Source organism: Dermacentor silvarum, chromosome 6, assembly GCF_013339745.2.
Source record: "Dermacentor silvarum isolate Dsil-2018 chromosome 6, BIME_Dsil_1.4, whole genome shotgun sequence".
Taxonomy (NCBI): domain Eukaryota; kingdom Metazoa; phylum Arthropoda; class Arachnida; order Ixodida; family Ixodidae; genus Dermacentor; species Dermacentor silvarum.
The window spans coordinates 56,738,454-56,756,136 of NC_051159.1; the positions used below are offsets into that span (position 1 = coordinate 56,738,454).

The window sequence follows — 17,683 nt, forward strand, 5'->3', positions numbered from 1 at the left end:
ATACGTAGAATGATAATAACCAACCACGGTACTTACGCCTATGCATAGAGAGCAGTAACAGGTCAATAAGTTCCAGTAAACAATCAAAGACGCCTAAGGAAACACCAAAATGCAATTGGACGTGATACATAGCATGCATGAAATAAAATTATTAGAACACGAGCAAACAAAAAAAGAAACAAGTTATCGAGCGGGTGGCTTAAATACGCAACATTAATAAAAACAGAATGGACAAGTTTCACTGTTGACAAACATACACTTGTTCGAGTTTCAGCAGGTAAACAATAGTGACTTTTATTTCTGTGACTTTTTTTCTGCATTCTTGTTTGTACATGCATCTTACGTAAAACTAAATAATGTCTTCAACAATAAATTAAAAGAAAACGTTCGGGTACACTGCCCATACGAAAGCATGCAGTTGTCTGCACACGAATCGGTGACCACTGAAGACAACAGCAAAAGCTACGCTATGTAGGAAGAGTGTCCCGCAGCGCCCGCTCCACAATCACAATATTCAGAGCTCAGTCCAGTGATATGCTCTGAAATGGCAGCCCAGCAAGAGTGAGCTAGGCGCTAACGATGTCCACCGCTGTGCAGGTTTCCAGTCAACCCATACGAAAATTCGCACTTGCGTTCACGCTTGCATATCTACAAAACAACATTCACGTACATCTGCTTACACTTGCTAAGTTCGCACGTACACACAAGCATGCGCGCACACAGAAACACACAGCGTCTTGTGGTACAAGATGGGCAGTCGCTTCTGTTGATTTTTTCTAATTATTGCATATGGCATTCCATATTTGGCACACGTTACATCCTCTTGCATAATTTGACGGATTTGTCACACAATGTCAGCTGCCACTGTGACAGCAACGGAAGGAACTTGGCAAGTCATATCGACTTTCACGCAGCAGTCAAATCCGCTGACTTCTTGTATTTGCATCCGTACGTGGCAGGATCTTGATCAGCGGTCCTGATGCAGGGCCGCCATTGTGTGTTGACGTGACAGGAGAATCTTTTTTTTTTTCTCTGAAGAAAGGTGAAAATCACTCTTCACGTAGACCCGTGGTACCAATGTCCACTGGAAGAAGAAGCAGTGCGAGGATTTATGGATGGTTACAACAGAAATGTAAAGATGAATATGTACGTACAATAATTGCTCACGCTCTTAGTACAAACAAAGCAATTAGACGATTTATGGAAGGCTGCGACAAAACATTCACCGACGATTACGGCAACCCGTAATGCGAAATTTGAGCGCAGCTCTATACTTGTTTTCATTTCACGATGCAATGGCTGTCGCGAACAATCTGTCTCGTGCGGCTAGTTGCAAACAGAGCGAAGTGTTCCGCGACTGTCTCGCTAATCGGGAGATCGCGAGAGGCAGCGCGTGGGTAACGCGTTGGCGCGATTCACAGCAGCCGCCGCAGACAGACCTCCGTTCATGCAGCGCTTTGTTTCCATTATGGTATCGGTGGACGCGCTCGCCGCATGCCTTATCGATGGCGTGATCGGTGAACAGACGACGCGCTCAACTCTAGCGGCATCTCGTAGCAATCGTCGCCGCAAAAGACGTTTTGTGCGGCACTACGCTTTTTTTCTAACGCTTTCGCCATACCCTCCTCCTCCGCTTTCTGCCTCATGGTTCCGCTGCACCCTCCTCCTCCACTTTTCTCCACGCGCTCTCTTCGCTATCGCCGTCTTTCATCCCCCGCTGTGCTCCGCGTTCGCTCTTTCATCCTTCGCTGTGCTCGTTCGCTCGGTTACGCCGAGAGACGCCGACGCTCAACGCGAGAACGGGCTCCTAAAAGCGGCGCTCTAATAAAGTAAAGATAAACATGTACGTACTATATTGTTAGGGCTGTTATCACAAAAAAACAATAGTTACCTTGCTCGCGACGCCCGGGGGCAGCTTTTGACCATGCTAGTTATCCGCAATGAAGTCAGGGCACCATATCATCACGTGTACATCGTGTTGCGTTTAAATTGTGACCATTTTTTTCCAGATTATTACTGTTATCAGATTCTCGCTCGGTGCAAGACGCGCCTGTAATGGTGTCACGTTTATTGTTTATGCAGCTCATCGACGTGTTACTAGCCCACGTTCATGGCCACGAAGACGTCAATGCAAACCCACCCGCTCTCCAGCCAGCATGTTGCACAAGGTTCAAGTTTTAGACCAGCCCTCAGGTTTTCCAGGGAATCCCTGAACGACAAATTGCGACACAATGCCTATGTACTAGTTCTCCGTGATTCGCAGAGCATATATATATATATATATATATATATATATATAGTGCTACTGATGGTGGTCTGCTCCGTAGCACCGTCAGTTGCACTTCTCTCCTGGCAGGGGCAGGAGTGTGTCGAGTGAGTTCCTCAACAAACCTTTGCCAACCTTGTGAACGTGGTTTAAATCATGCATCCGGGATCTCAAAAACGTGTAACGTAATGCTTAGCCATCTCTCTCGCATATACCACTAAATCGCCGCTGAATTTTTTTACAATGCAGATTACAAGGTAACCCTCACTTCATATATCTTCCTAAAATGCATCTAGGTTTAGTAGACAAATATTTCAGTCATAATAATGGTCATTTTCAATGTCTATTGTGATAGTTTACAAAGCGCACCTACAGTGTGTTCTTATCTCTTACATACGCGCACATATACAGTATGCGGTCATTAAGCAAAGCAGGGGCGCTATAACGAAAAATGATTCCAAACTGTTTTGATTCCAATTTCTGCAATCAGCCTCCACGATCGGTCAAAACATTTTCGGGCCACTCCCAACTTCACCTGTCTGTCACGCAACGTCACGAAAGCCGCGATAGCTCCCCATCTGATGTAACGTGTGCACACTGATTACGCATGAATAAACCACACAAACGAAAAATAATCATTGCTGATTCGACACCTTTTCACCATTAGCCCTCTCTTATTGGTCCAATGTTTTCTGGCTACGCCCACTTCGCCTATCTGTCACACGACGTCACAAAACCACGAAAACTCACCGCGTCAAAGTGGCGTGAGGCAAAAAAAATGCATTAATATGCCGAACAAAACTAAAACTTTTTCGGAATGCCACAGACTACCCCGTTCCGAAAGGAACGGAAGATGACTGCCCTTTGATTGCTCAGGCCCTCGCTACTCGCACCTGCTGGTGAGCATGTATTTATTTTCCCATGATAAACCTTTTTGCGTGGCAGTAAAACGTTATCGAGCCCTTTCCGCATGCATACGACATCACTCTGCCAACTCTTCCTTGATGAGGATCCGTTTTAGCAGCATTCTTATCCTTCCGTTGCACACCGCCACGATTTTCGACCACCCACCGCAAGCTAAGTAAGGCGAAGCAGACCAATCGGAGAAGCCGGGAGCACCCTCCTCATGCGGTTATCTGTTTTCACTGTCCTGGCTCGGCCCCATCGAAACCCTCTCCACTAGAGCGTGCTCCTCGCCTCTTGTCAGCCAATCATATAAGAAAAACTGCTGAGTGGAGACAATGTTATTGGTTTTGAAAGCGAACAAAGGTGACCTCCTATAAACGAGGAGAGTGTTTGATTGGGTTGTTCAGACAACGCTGCGGGTCACCGCCCGATGCTTTCGTCGCTGGTTATGTAAATTTGACGTCAGGAGTTAGGAATCAAAACAGTTTGGAATCATTTTACGTTATAGCGCCCCAGATGTGAATGGGCCAACTCTTTGTACAACCCTTCCAGATTCACATGAATGCAAACTCGTTCATCTGGTGCGTTCACTGTTTATGTACTGCGTTTACACCTGTTTCAGTTCTACGATGAATTCCGTCCCCAAGTTTTTACTATTCCGGCCCAACTTGAGCATTCTTGCACAACCATAAATTATAACATGCCTCAACTTTTATAAATGCTTCAGAGGCGAGCCTTTTGTTACACAAGCTCAAGATCATTTTTCTACATTCCACCAGCCGTATTATTTTCGAAGCAGCGTCACCACGCGATGATATGGACGCCCTTCAATATGTATTCCGAAGAAAGCCGTGCATTCCCCTGCTTACCTTATGACCTGGGCACTAACTTCTCCATCCCTGCTCACTGCTCTCCACTGCTTTCTTCCACTGCCTGGAGGTGTCACCAAGTGCGGAGGATCATGGTAAATGTGGAAGCTAGGCGGCTTGTACGGCGCCCCTGAAAAAAAAAATCAATTGCGAGCTCAATGGACATTAGTGGCCGATAATGTAATAATCAACATCTTTATTTGGAGTTCAGTGATATCACCAGGAGAAAGATGGTGAGTAAAAATAAACAGTTTCGTTATAATGGTTACCGACCGCAACAATACACGTTCTCGTAAGTGTTCGCGAATGTGGAAGGTTATAGCTCCGAAGCTTGTTTCACATCCGGAAAATTGACATTATTTAAATGTCTTGAATTTTGAGTGTATGCAAAAGTGGAGTCTGCGGTTCCAGGTTGGTCCGCAATCCAACGCTTTTCAAATACTCGTGATCACCCACCGATGATTTCTAAGCAATCTGCCGGTTACACGTTTTCTTTTATAATTTTAGCGATCATAATTATATATCATTCACCCACATCTTTCTACTTATTTGAAGGTCTGCTGCCTTGAGCGCTCAAGATATCTGCCACTATTTACTTCCATTTACGGCCACCATTTACGCATTGCGTTCTGCTATCGATTATCGCGAATATGTATATATTTCTTAAAGACCCATGGACAAAATTTTTATTTTTAACTTTACGGCAATGGATCTTATAAGCTACGTTCCTTTTTCAATAACAGGCAAAGTCATGTTCCAGTTAAATTGTTTGTTTGTTGTGTAGCTGTTCTTCTAAATATTGGCGCCTATCGGCGCCTGTCATCTCTATCTGGAAGATATCCTGATGCTTTGCCATCATGGAGAAATCACTTCCTATCTCTCCCTGCACAACAGTCGCTTCTAGTTATACAGCCATGCGGAACATTATTGGGCTACTTAATGTTTTCTTACCATCATTGCTTAGCATAGGCTGATTATTTTCATCATGCTGAGGACGCTGGTCCCCTAACGTCCTCTGACTAGGCAGGCTTAAAGGGAAAAGCTGATTCTGAGGATGGGTTTCTGGAAAGTAAAGAAAACAGAATGCGAAACCACAGGTATTGCAGTTCATTGAATTTTTATGCCGCCATTGTTCCCACATTCTATAGTTCCTTTAATTTTTTTTCATACTTACCATTATTCTTCATTTGGTGTGTCAGCGTCTTACTCGTATTTATAGGTAAGTTCGAGGCTTTTTGTGTTTGCTGGTTATGCTCTCTTTCATGAAAACTGCGCTTGGCCCCTAGAGAGGAACGAGACCGCACATCATTTACATCAAATACAGCAACTGTAGCAAGCGTTGTAATCTGCCACTGAATTCCAAACGAAGATTTCATATCGGCTGAACTAATGTCAGCGTAAGGTTTCCCGCCCACATTATTATACCAAGCGTTCTTTCTCTAGAAAACACAGAATTTAAAAAAATTGCCTGTGGCCGATGGCGTAAGTTCCATTCGTTCACCTCAATTACTCAAAGAGGCGGAGTTAACTTGCGCGATCAATATAAATGCATATTCGTTTAATCAAGAAAGAAATTCCTAAATAAGCTTTTTATTTTATACTTTATGATACACATTGTAATTTACGGGTTGCAGCCGATGAGCTTGCAAGGCGTATCCACTTAAAGCAAATTTTCAGAATGAGAGGATTTTCGAGATAGTCTTTCCCAAAATGTGCGACGAAATACATGGCCGTCGCAGTTACTTTACTGCTTCAATGCATAAAACGGAGATCTTTTGAAAAGATAGCGAGAACAATAGTGAATTTTTACGCCAACTTTTATGGCGCACATCTCGAAACCAATGCGATTCTTAAGATTAGTTCCAAATAATTATGCCTTGCAAACTCAGCGACTACACTTTGTAAATTACAATATGTGCCGTAAAGCAAATAATTCAAAACATTACCTACTCAAAACGATAGCTTTTTTTATAAGTTGACAAAGTGGGGTAGTGTCCGCCGCATCGAGTTATCCAGATCAAGGACAAGAATTACGCTGTCACAGGCTATTTTTAAAAATTCTGTATGGTGTAATAAACACCCCGCGTTAAACATTTTGATTCTGAGGTTTTACGTGCCAAATCAACGATATGATTATGAGGCATGCCGTAGTGGAGCAGTCCGGATTCTCTTTCGCCAACTGGAGTTCATTTGTGTGCACCCAATGCAGGGTGCACGGGTGTTCTTGCCTTCCGCCTCCGTCTAAATACGGCCGTCATCGCCGTGATTTGATCCCACGCCCTTCGGCAAACACACCATATCCACAGCCTATTTGTTAAAACAGTACAATGCGGTAATAACTCGATTCTCAATAACCAGAGGTTCCTCATTTGCTTTTCGTAATCACGGCAACCTTCTACTACCAAAGCATGTCGTCGCTTCTGCGTAGTTAAAAAGAAAACTCGACGTCAAATTATACAGCGTTTTCTTTAAATTGGTAGAGAACTGACCTTGGTCTGGTGTCGGCGTTGTTGTGGAGATGACCGAGCCAATGACTTGAAACCCAGCATTTTGTGCGGCTCGTGCTACTGCGCTCACAAAATCCACCTCATTGTAGACAGGGTCATCGTAGGAACTGGCGCGGCTGGAGCGGCCGCTCGTGCAAGAGCTGTTGCTCTGCTCCGTAGTGCTGGCCCACGATGGCGCTGTGTAACAATGCAGTCAGAAAATTTTAGAGCCCGTCTGAGAGAAAGCCTTGAACGAGAAGTTATGTTAAGGTCAGTAATGAAACACCATGTTGTATGCTCCACTTACACTGGTGGGTTATACTTACCTAAAATAATTGTCGCGTCAACAAGGCGATATATAAATTTAACCCATACGAGTATTCCAACTATGAATCCGCAAAAGTATGTCATGACTTATCGGTCTGAAACCTTTCCTTCGTGGTCTGAATATTTGTAGCGCAGATCTTAGCTTGGCGCACGGCAAGCCCTTAGTGCAAGGTTTCAGCAATTGTGCTCTTACGATGTACAGAGAATAAGGCGTATCCATCAAGGTTGCCACGGACACCACTGTCGGCCCAGTATGTGGCGAGCACATTTAATACAAATACTGACGACACCACAGCTAGGTAACTTGTGTTCACCAGTGTTTGGAAAAGAAGAACACCCCATCTATTTTTCTGAAGCAGCAGCGGGAAATGAAACAACTGAGCACAACAAAATGAAATAGATGTCGCGGGCCCTTTTTCAACAGATATCTGTCATTCCTGCGTGCGTGTTTTTTCCTGAAGCACAGATGTTTAAATCTATGCACCATTGATGCTTTCAACAGGCGCAGACTTCTGACCAGCAATAAAGCTGCAGGAGGAATCGTTCGTGATTCAAAAAAAAATTAAGTAGATCAATATTATGCCACAGTAGCATTACAAATCTGAACATTAAATGAATGAACACCACATGCCCGAATGAATCTCTTAAGCGAGCTAAAGCGAAGGCACAACAAATCCAACCCGTGAAAATCAATTTTCACACTATTCTCCATAAGTCAATAGCTGACATGACAAGAAAGTTTAGAAGATTGTTCCTAATGGAGAGAACCTCCCGAAATTATTCTTAGGTTGCATTGTTTATGCCGTAAATAAATACGACAAAGTGAGTTTCGCTATTTGACTAACCATGGCTTGGAGCGTAGTCTGTGTCTCCGGCAACACTGGACTCTATCGATCGTGGCCGGGTGAGTAGCTCGACATCCGACTCAGCACTTGTGGGTTCGTAGATATAGCCTAGGAAAAACAATGATCTCTGAGGTGAGTAAACCTCATCGTTCTTTGTCTTAACACTTAACGAGCCCTTGCGCCACAAAACTGTATACATAATCATCTTCATCATTCTACACATCGAACATAATACACAACCAGTTATAGCCCTCTGTGATACACCACATGCCACATTCTTGACAACACCTAATACCATAAGGGTGATGCAAAAGCTTCTTGAGATTTTTCTTTACTTTATTTAACAGACGTAAACAATGTTGACTTACGCATAACTGGTATCTTTAACATACAACCGCGTTTAATAACTGAGAAACTAGAAATGCTACAAGAGCATGTCACAGATAGGTTTATCAACATGCTATGTTTGTGCTGACCTTGCGCGGCTCCGAACCGAGCTCGTGTTGGTTCCGTGGTAGGGATCGATGAGCGTGGCTCATTGATGAGTGATGGCAGTGATGACTGCACTCCTCGGTCTATGAAAGGGTTGCTGAATAGTTGCTGCTGCTGCTCTTGCTGTTGTTGCTGATGTGACTGCTTGAGGCTGCAACGGCATGAGAAGGGACCTTTGCCCCTTGGGGAAAAATGGCTGGGACGCCTTGGTAGGAGTCTGCATAGGAGCTCCCAGGCTGTTACTGGAGTGGTTTAGGGTACTTCTTGGGGAATGTGTTTGTACTCGAGGTGGACCATGGGATCCCCCCAGGTTGGACATTGGCTGTGCTCCGCTTATCTGAAGCAGAAAAAGCGTTATTTGATGCGCTCAAAGATGGATATATGCACAGATATAACAGAAGCTTTTGGGACAGAAGCCCAGGCTTCTGCACCAGAACAGAGCGGTGTACCGGAAAGTTTCGAACACGCATGCGCACCCTTTATTACTAGTGCCTAGTAGACTGCAACAAAATTTAGTTTCTGCGTCGCTTCCATGCATAAATATGAAAATGCCTAGAATATGCACAAATTTCCCACAAGTAAAAGCCTTTCTACGGGCTCCTTGCGGTATTCTAAATATACAATTCAATTTAATTCACATTTTATTCAGAACACAACACAAGACGTGTTGTGCAGGCCTCCTGTGGCAAGAAAGCTGTAAGCATCAAATAAATCCGAGGACACCTAAACATTTCTTATGACTTGTGAATAAGAAATCAATAATGCCCAATTGAAAACTGCTGACCGGTTTTCGAATACTGGTACGTGCCGTTCGAGCCGACAAGCATCAGCAGCCTGCGGTCCCAATGCCACATGCCACAGACGTCCTATGCGACAAGAGACTGAGGAAGTAGAAGCGGCCACCAAGGCGGGCAGGTGCACGCAGCAGCTAAGCTCAGTGGGGGTGAGAGAGCTGTAAGGACTCACCTTCTGCTTGAGTTGTACATTGCGAGGCGGTGTCCCTCGGATGCACGCTGGAGTATTTGTTGGAGACCCAGCCTCACTGCGTGGTTGCTCAGGGGGTGGAGGAATGATTTCAGACCAATTCATCATTGGTCCCCGCGAGAATTTCTGGCGGCACTTTTTAGTGGACATTCCATACTCATCTGGAACGATAGCGATACCCACAATGTCATGGCGTTCTTCAAAGTACTTGTATCGTATAACTGTTTCCGACCACAGTGTCTGTGCGCCCTGGTAAACTCCACCGCTTCTCTGAGTTTTGTAACACTGCCCTACGCTTCAGAATGAGCTGAGCTTTTCAATGATTTAAAGAATCGCAAGTTATATTAATGCCACCACAGACACCATTCAGACAAGCTTATTATAAAACTTCTTTTCATGTTGAATTTCACATTATGTTTTCTTTCGGTAAAAATTATGGCAACGCAATCCAACTGCAGGATGGGCAGGGTAGGAATAAAGAAATCAGCACACGGAAAATTATTAAACGCAATTTACGTGAAATATGTACAAAAGGGGGTAACATTACCTTACATTACGTTACACAGTGCTTTATTTACGTTTGCGATCTCCCTACCTAATTAAACTACATGGTACCTCTCGCAGTTGAGATTCTTACCATTTATATCTTCTCTAGGGTACTCGGTTTTAGTTTCTAATTACCCTAATGTATATAGATAACAACAAATCTAATATACCATATATGAAACAATTACCTCTTGTGTAGCTTCCTGAGTCACTAGCGGGACTGGCAAGTTTCTCGGATTCTAACAGCCGATCTGTGATGCCAGCTGCAACGAATCACCGAAGCAATTAAGTGCTAGCCTCTATCAGGAATGGTCTGTTCACGTTAAAGCTGTCTCAGGAGTCCTGTGGCAGGATAATAATAATCATCCTCATCATAATCCTGCCATGGCTTCTGTGGCAGGATACTTTAGCTCAAATCAACAGGCAACAAATTCTCACCTTCACTTGCGCGTGCAAGCTCAAAGTCGAAGGTCTTCTCAGATTTGCGGTTTCCTTCATCCGCTGAGCTTCCACTGCGAGCATCCTTAACCTGAGAAAAAAAAACTCTTCATTGGTTGATATTGTGACAGTGAACCATCTCAGTCTTGCAACTATAATTAGCAGCGGAGAATAAATCTGTAGCAAAAACAATTAGCATGTGGATTTATGACTGAAGCTTAAGTTTCCCAATTACCAGTCGTGGCACACCACTGTTTGTCACGAGACTTAGTTTGCAACAAACAATGATACATCAGTTGTCAATCAATGGTAATGCAAAAGATCGAAATCGATCTATAATAATCGCTACATAGAAGAAAGTCTACAGGCATGAAAGCCATGCCAAGAAGCAGTGTTTCCTGAAGATTGGGTTTTTCGCGTAGATTCATGTAAGATTCATGTAAAAAAAGAGCTTGCTTTCTAAACTAAATAATTCCGTTTTGAAAATAGAAAATGTGTATTTGTAGTCACATTTGCTTTCACGCCATTTCATAAAGCTTCCCTCTAACCAATAAAACTTCGTGAGAGTATGATTCAGCAAACGCCAGAGTTGATGATAGTTTTTGAAAGTGTATCTCATATGTCCGATCAGAATGCCAATATGTTGATTTAGGCGTTCATCTTAAGCCTGCTCTTTCACTATTACAGATTTTAAATGCTGTGATGTGAGCCAGAGCTTCGCAGAAAGCGGACATGACGTGTCCTTTAACACATATACACAATAGATTTTTAGAAAAATCAAACGTATACAACACAACCTTAGAACATTATGTAGCCGTCCAATGTGCCTTTCACAAGCGTTACTCATCGCACCCGAATTGCCTTAAGATAGCTAATATATTTTTGTCACAACTATATTTGCAAGTCATGCTCTTCTTTGACATTAAAATGACGAATAAACCAAGTTCAGGACAGAAAAATGTAATAGAACTATCTTGCACTTACAGAACCATTGAGGCTTTTCTGGAGTGATGGGCTAATTAACGTGGTTGTTGCATAGGGCTCTGGAATCGAGGGGAGGTCCTTTTTGTAGAAAGCTTGTCATGCTCTGAGCATCTACTTCTGCATAGTCAGGCGCGTTGATCCCACAGTTTAGAGATGCATAGACACTGCAAATATAGAAAAAGAGACGCTATTAGCATATTGTACCAAAATTTGTATTGGTGACATTCATGAAATAAGACAGACTGAGCTTTCAAAGCTTGATTTTGACTAGTTATTTCGGCATCAATACAGTTACAAGTATTAAGCATTACGTTTACCTTTAATGATGTCTATTTGTTGAAAGCGTGTAGGAGAATGTAATACCTTTTGGCCGAAACTAAATTCACGAAGTCAGCATTAGCAGGCTCAATAATTTATCTACGTTTCGACCATGCATACTATAAATATCAGTTTAGCTCTCTGGCGGCTTTACTGCAGGCTAATGTCTCAGCTGAAAGGCATTTCTGCACCTCATTTAATTTGAACAGTAACCACAATTACAGCGAACAAAATCGCCAGCTTTGTGTTAGGCAGCTTAAGACATAGCATTGACTTCCACTAATAGTAACAGGTCGTTGTTACATGTAAGGATTAAGCGTATTAGTGACAGGCTTGGAAGCAACTCACCTAGAATAGTTAAGATCATTTGACGCACGGCTCATTTTCTTAAGAAGCTTCGTTTCACAAAAAGGGTCCTTGGATTGGTCAGAGGATCTCCAGGCACTATGGTTAATCCACAGAGCTTCATGAGCGCTGAGACCAGGACGGTGATTGAGGGAATTGAAACAGTGGCTGGGGGTTGAGGTGGAGAGCAAGGGAATCAATACTTTATTATTTCTAGTCTGCTTTGGCATCACAATTCTCTCGAAGCATGCAGTAGCCATGCCACGTATAAATCAGCGTGCACACAAAGCAGTAATGTGAATTACGCAATTTATTAATAAGCAGAACTGCTCACCTGGTGTATTCTTGCTTATGTACAGGAACTAGAAGTAAGATGAAGGTCAAATTTTAATCTAAAGTTTAATGCAAGATAACATGTGAATGGAAAACAAGCTTATGAAGCAAACTTATTCATGATATGAAGCTGGGGACGTGTTAATTGGCAGTAATATATTTACTGCGTCGTTCCAAATATGCTTTAACTTAGATTTGGCTGGGGCAGCATGTGCTTTTCACTACTCTAACACGCTAAGCGCGATGAAAATTATTAGAAAAATACTCATTAATATGGGGATAATGTAAAAGAAACCAACGGTGGATGACCTTATGTTACACTTCGTCGCCATGTTGATAAAAAACTAAATTAGAATAGGTTGTGCTGAGGTCCTGTTGGTTACCTGTTGCGAGTGATTTTGCATGTTGCAACCGTCGTTTTCGTACCAGAAGAAGGACGAAAACAGTGACAGCCACGAGCAGCAAGAATCCGAACAGTGCAATGATCCACGATTGGGTCACGGTGTTTGGAAAAGGTGTTGAAAGTGAGGTTGATGCAGCTGGGCTTTCTGAAAAGTAGAGAGACAACAAGCAATGGTGACGAGTTATCGTCATTAACAATACTAAATGCTTCATTTATGTATTAATACGGCTTTTCTAAATGCGATTTCCAATCTTTGGGAGCTTCACATACTTTTCGGCATATGCATCTCTTTCGTGCCCACTCGGGCCACTGCATATGTGCCAATACGTAGGCGCCACTTAGCATGCTACGCTACATATGTGAATCTTCTTGGCCGATCCTCAAGAATGGGCATCTGCAACAGGCCAGGTGCCCGGATAGACAAGCAGACGAAGAGACAAGACGTGAACAAGTCGGCAACAGAAAATTGGAGTCAAGTACAGATAAGTGAAAAAATCGGCAACTAAAGGAGCTGCGTGTGGAGAAAGAAGTGAAGTGAACAGGATAAGACCAGAGCGTGCAGTGAGCGAAGAGCAGTGAGCAACATAAAAGTAAAAAAAAAGAAGAGGGTAACAGAAAACAGGCTGTTGACATCGTGTGCGCCATGTTCTCGCCGCTTGGTTCGCGATGAAGCGAGAGGCAGCACGTAGCTCAATTCGTTCGCTGTTCTTCCTCACGCGAGCGTTTTGACAACAAGTGTCCGCGGTCATCGATGCAGATGCGTTGATGTCAGCCTGTGTGCGCGTGACACCATGCTTCTTCATTTAGTTAGTAAGCGAATGGTTACAATGTTATACGGCCAATAAAACTACTAACCTTACTTCGTATAGCTGTGTATTAATTTCCTATCGCATTCGATGCTTCGCCTTTGGGGCGAAACTGCGACTTTTCTGGCTAACCATGCCTCCTCCCTCTCTTGCCTTCATCTGCGAGACTTGTCACCAAGAAACTCGCCCGTTTATTGTTATTTCATAAAATTTACTTCACGAATCCTCAATTAAAACATGATCTCCTTTTACCGCCTCTTTACGACTTATCACGAATTGACCACAACCTCAAGTTACAGGTGCCAGTTTGACGAACAAGCCTTTTCTAGCATTTATTCCCGCTCAACAAAGCATCAGGATGGAACTACTTGCTCACCTCGGTTGCCAGCAATCCTGATCATTCATCGTTTCAAGCTGCCCTATCAAACATTCTAATAACACATGCGCAAAACACTTCTGTCTGTAACGCCGTTAGGCATTGAGAGTATTTCATACAAACAAATAAATATAATGTCCTTCTTTGGTATTTCATTAGCGTAATTGACTAATACAGCTAAACCTAATTATCCAATTAGGGTTTCTCTAACATTCGAAGCCACAATTGTGTTTCGAAGTGTTCGCATAGAATTTGATGCACTTCATTATTCCTTGCGATCTCGAAAAACTAGCAAAATAGAATGACTCACCCATTTTGAAGAGGAAGGGGCTGCTGGCTGGTCCACCACCTACAGAAGTCATCGCTACGACACGTGCCTCATAAGAAGCCCCTTTTTAAGGTTGTTTAATGTAAGGCTGTTAGTCGTGGCGTTGGTGCTGTGATTCTGGTGAATATTAGAAGAGTTTTCGTCCACGTGCACCTGCATAAAAAGTATCGTGACTTCGCTCTTCCCAATTTCAACACTGTTATCTTGTTTGTCCACTTCATTATATCAATTACATGCGCTTACAATAGCCATTTCAAGGTGAATGCGAACTTATTCAGTCCATAGTTCTTCGGAAAAATCATCTCAATAATTACCCTAGACTATTACGACACTCTTATATATATATATATATATATATATATATATACACTCTAATAAGAAGCACCTATCAGGTCACCTGAACTCAATTCCGTTACTTGTCACAGAACTGTTTGATCCGTACAACGTATGATGGTGAGTAGTGGTCGAACCCTAAATGCCCCTGAAACCACCGTTTCGCAAAGGGGTCAAGTTTCCTCAATGACTACAGCTACATTTATTGTTCCACGACTGCTAAACACTTGAAGCCCTAATTTTCATGAAAACGCATCTCTTGTTTCAACATCTGATCATGTGTAATATTATTCAAACAGTACACTAAAAAATGTGTGTTTTCGTTGTAAATATTGGCAGAGAAAATATGAATCAAGGTCAAGGTCGGAGTAGAACACGTCATTGCTTGCATTATATCCTCTCAGCCTTCCATTGCGGTGTTGAGGAGGCAGAGGAGACCAGAAAATGGTTGCAGTTGTGCCATTCAGAACTTGCACTTCCACAATTTCAGGTGGCGCTGTTGGCACTGCGGAAAGAGTTTGTATAACGTCAGCACTCCTACTTCTATCTTTTCCTCTTTACTTGCGCAGATATATTAAAACGTTTCTTGATACATGCCTGTCGTTTCTCACAGATTTCATAATGAACGAAGCGAGTAGGTAAACACAGGACATTAACGCCCTCGCTGACACCGCAATAAGAAAATGTCAGAGTTTCGCCCTAAGGGCGAAGCAATGAATGCGATAGCAACACAGCAATGTCATACGAAGTAAGGTGAGCGGCGTTGGTAGCAATATGAATTGTAGTAAACATGAGCTGATTAAGTAAGCAGGTGTGCTGCGGTGTAAGTAGACCGACATGAAGAGAGACTCGATGACCACGACAAGGCGCGTGTGAAACGGTGGTGTTGATGAGAAGCGCTGCCCGTGGGCAGCGCGTGCGAAGGGACACACCTGTAGCGCTGCACTGACGATCCGGGCAGCATTGCATGTGTAGCGTGCGTTGGAAAATGTGGCCCGACTATTACTAACTGTGGTGTGAGCGCGCACAAACAAACATGAATAGATCACACTGAATGACTGCAGACAACGACTGTCAAAACGCTGGCAGCAAGCGCATATACGCCGCAGCGGGCGAAGGTACGTGCGGTCTATCGCTTCAACGGAAACTGAGCGGCGAATGCACGGCGCATAAAGGTCAGAGCCGTGTGGAGATAAAAGACGGTGCGAGCGAGCGACGAGCGCGGTTGTTGGCAGAATAAAAATGCGCCCCCCCCCCCCCCCCCCGCTCCCTCCGGCGCTCGCTTTCCGCTTCCTTGCCTGCGCGTGGAAGATTGAGTGCGTTCGCTCTCCGTGACAGCGTGCGTCCCCGCACGCTTCCGCTCGGGCATACGCGCGCGGCGAAGATTTTATCTATACGGAACCTCACGGCGACGGCGACGCCGACGGCAGAAATCCGGTGGAAGTGTCCATATAATTGCTATCGCAATAAAACAAATGTACGAAGGTGAATGTTTGGCAACGTTTCTGTCACATTACGCGATGGCTAATGCATTCAATGACGAAGGTATACCTTCAATGACGAAGGATAATAACGTCAATGACGAAGGTCTTACAGCGGACTCAAGTGGCAAGCACCCACCGGCCAACTCTAATATTTAACTTCTCTTCCCGATACGACCGCCATTCAAGAGAATCAGTGCTATTTTGTTGCCAGTTCTTTCAGACTTTTTATTGGTCTCAGGTAAACGTTTCACAGTAAAAACTTCCTTATTACGGCACCCGATCATAGACACTGCTCTCTACCCGACCAATCCAAGCCGTTTCCCGCGTTCCCTCTGTACCTTCTCTTTTCGCCAGGGGCCGTGACGTAAGCGCATCTCTCAATTACACAAACCATACACCAGTTCCCTCTTTGGCCGGCTGCCACCAATTGCTTGGCCGCAGTGTTTCGCCTAAGGTGGCTGTTCGCCTTAAGATGTTAGCAAAGCGTTCAAACTAAACAACGAGTTCGTACCACACAAGAAGAAATCAGTGTGATGAGCATCACAAACTTAAACCTTACGATGAGTACTGCATTCTTAAATGCGCGGTTAAACGAATTTTGCAGGCAAAGGCATAAAGGGTAAAAAATCTCAATTGATGAATGACAGTTTGTAATTACCATATTCAAGGGTTTGAACATTCCTTGAGTTGCTTGGCGGGCCTTCAACGCTTCTCTAGAACGGCACAAGAAAGAACTCGTACTTCGTGAACTTCTTCAGGTCCTTGAGTACGTATGAGAGCGCGCCACCGTTCAGCACAGTCACCATGTTGTACTTTTGCGAGCCACCACTCATGTCTCGGAACCGAATATAAAAGCCCTCCACGTAATCCCTCATGCCCTGAATCTGCGTGACACAAACAAGACAGTGTTTCGTTAAGGCGAACAGAAATCGGTACTTGATACAAGTGATAAACATTTGGCTTCCTAATAAATGCTATGAATTTCAATTAGAACCGTCCAACGTCAAAAAAAAGCGGTCTGCTAACAATGAATTCTGGATATAAGCGATGATATAAAGATGCATCGTACACGCTTTAAGCAACACGTTAAAAAATTATAGACCTTTACGTGTCAAAACCACGATCTGATTATGAGGCACGCCGTAGGGCAGGGGGGACTCCGGAAATTTGGACCACCTGGGGTTCTTTAACGTGCACGTAAACCTAAGTACACGGGTGTTTATGCATTTCGCCCCATCGAAATGCGGCCGCCATGGCCGGGATAAGCAACAGGTTACCTAGTGCCTTTGAAACGGACAAGAATGTACTTTAGATAAGATCTTTTTAAAAATTAACAACCTGGTCCTGCGTGCACCACCGGCTATCAGTCGGCGTAGGGTGCCATAATTTACGACATATACAGGCTAGAACACATTCACAGTCCCCACTTCTTGAAGTAGTCTACCTACTGTGAAATGTCAACTCACAAACGACGTAGAGGCTTCACTGAAGAATGGAAATACCTTCCAATTCAGCTTTACGGCTGTTGAACTGACGGCCCGGATGTCTTGCAGTGACAGAACGCACGAGCTGAGCTTTGCACGCGCTTCGTCAAGGTTGAACTCGGGGAGGAAATGTGGCGTCATTCCTGCGGAAATTGTAGAAATAATTATTGTTGCTAGTACTTTTATTTTAACCCATTAATAAGTACATATGAGAAAGTGAGAGAGAGAGAAAATATATATCTTTTCTAAAAATCTAGAGATAAGATATGCTGCCTTCCTTTTGCTTCTAGGATCTGGGTGCAGAGAGAGAAAGAGAGAGTAGATTTTAAT

The 17,683-nt window shown here is 43.7% G+C and overlaps 1 pseudogene; it reads right to left on the reverse strand.

Annotated features, from left to right (window-relative positions):
- Positions 1-268: 268 nt before the first annotated feature.
- LOC119455514 (roundabout homolog 1-like) overlaps positions 269-17,683 on the reverse strand; it is a 78,800-nt pseudogene continuing 61,385 nt past the window's right edge.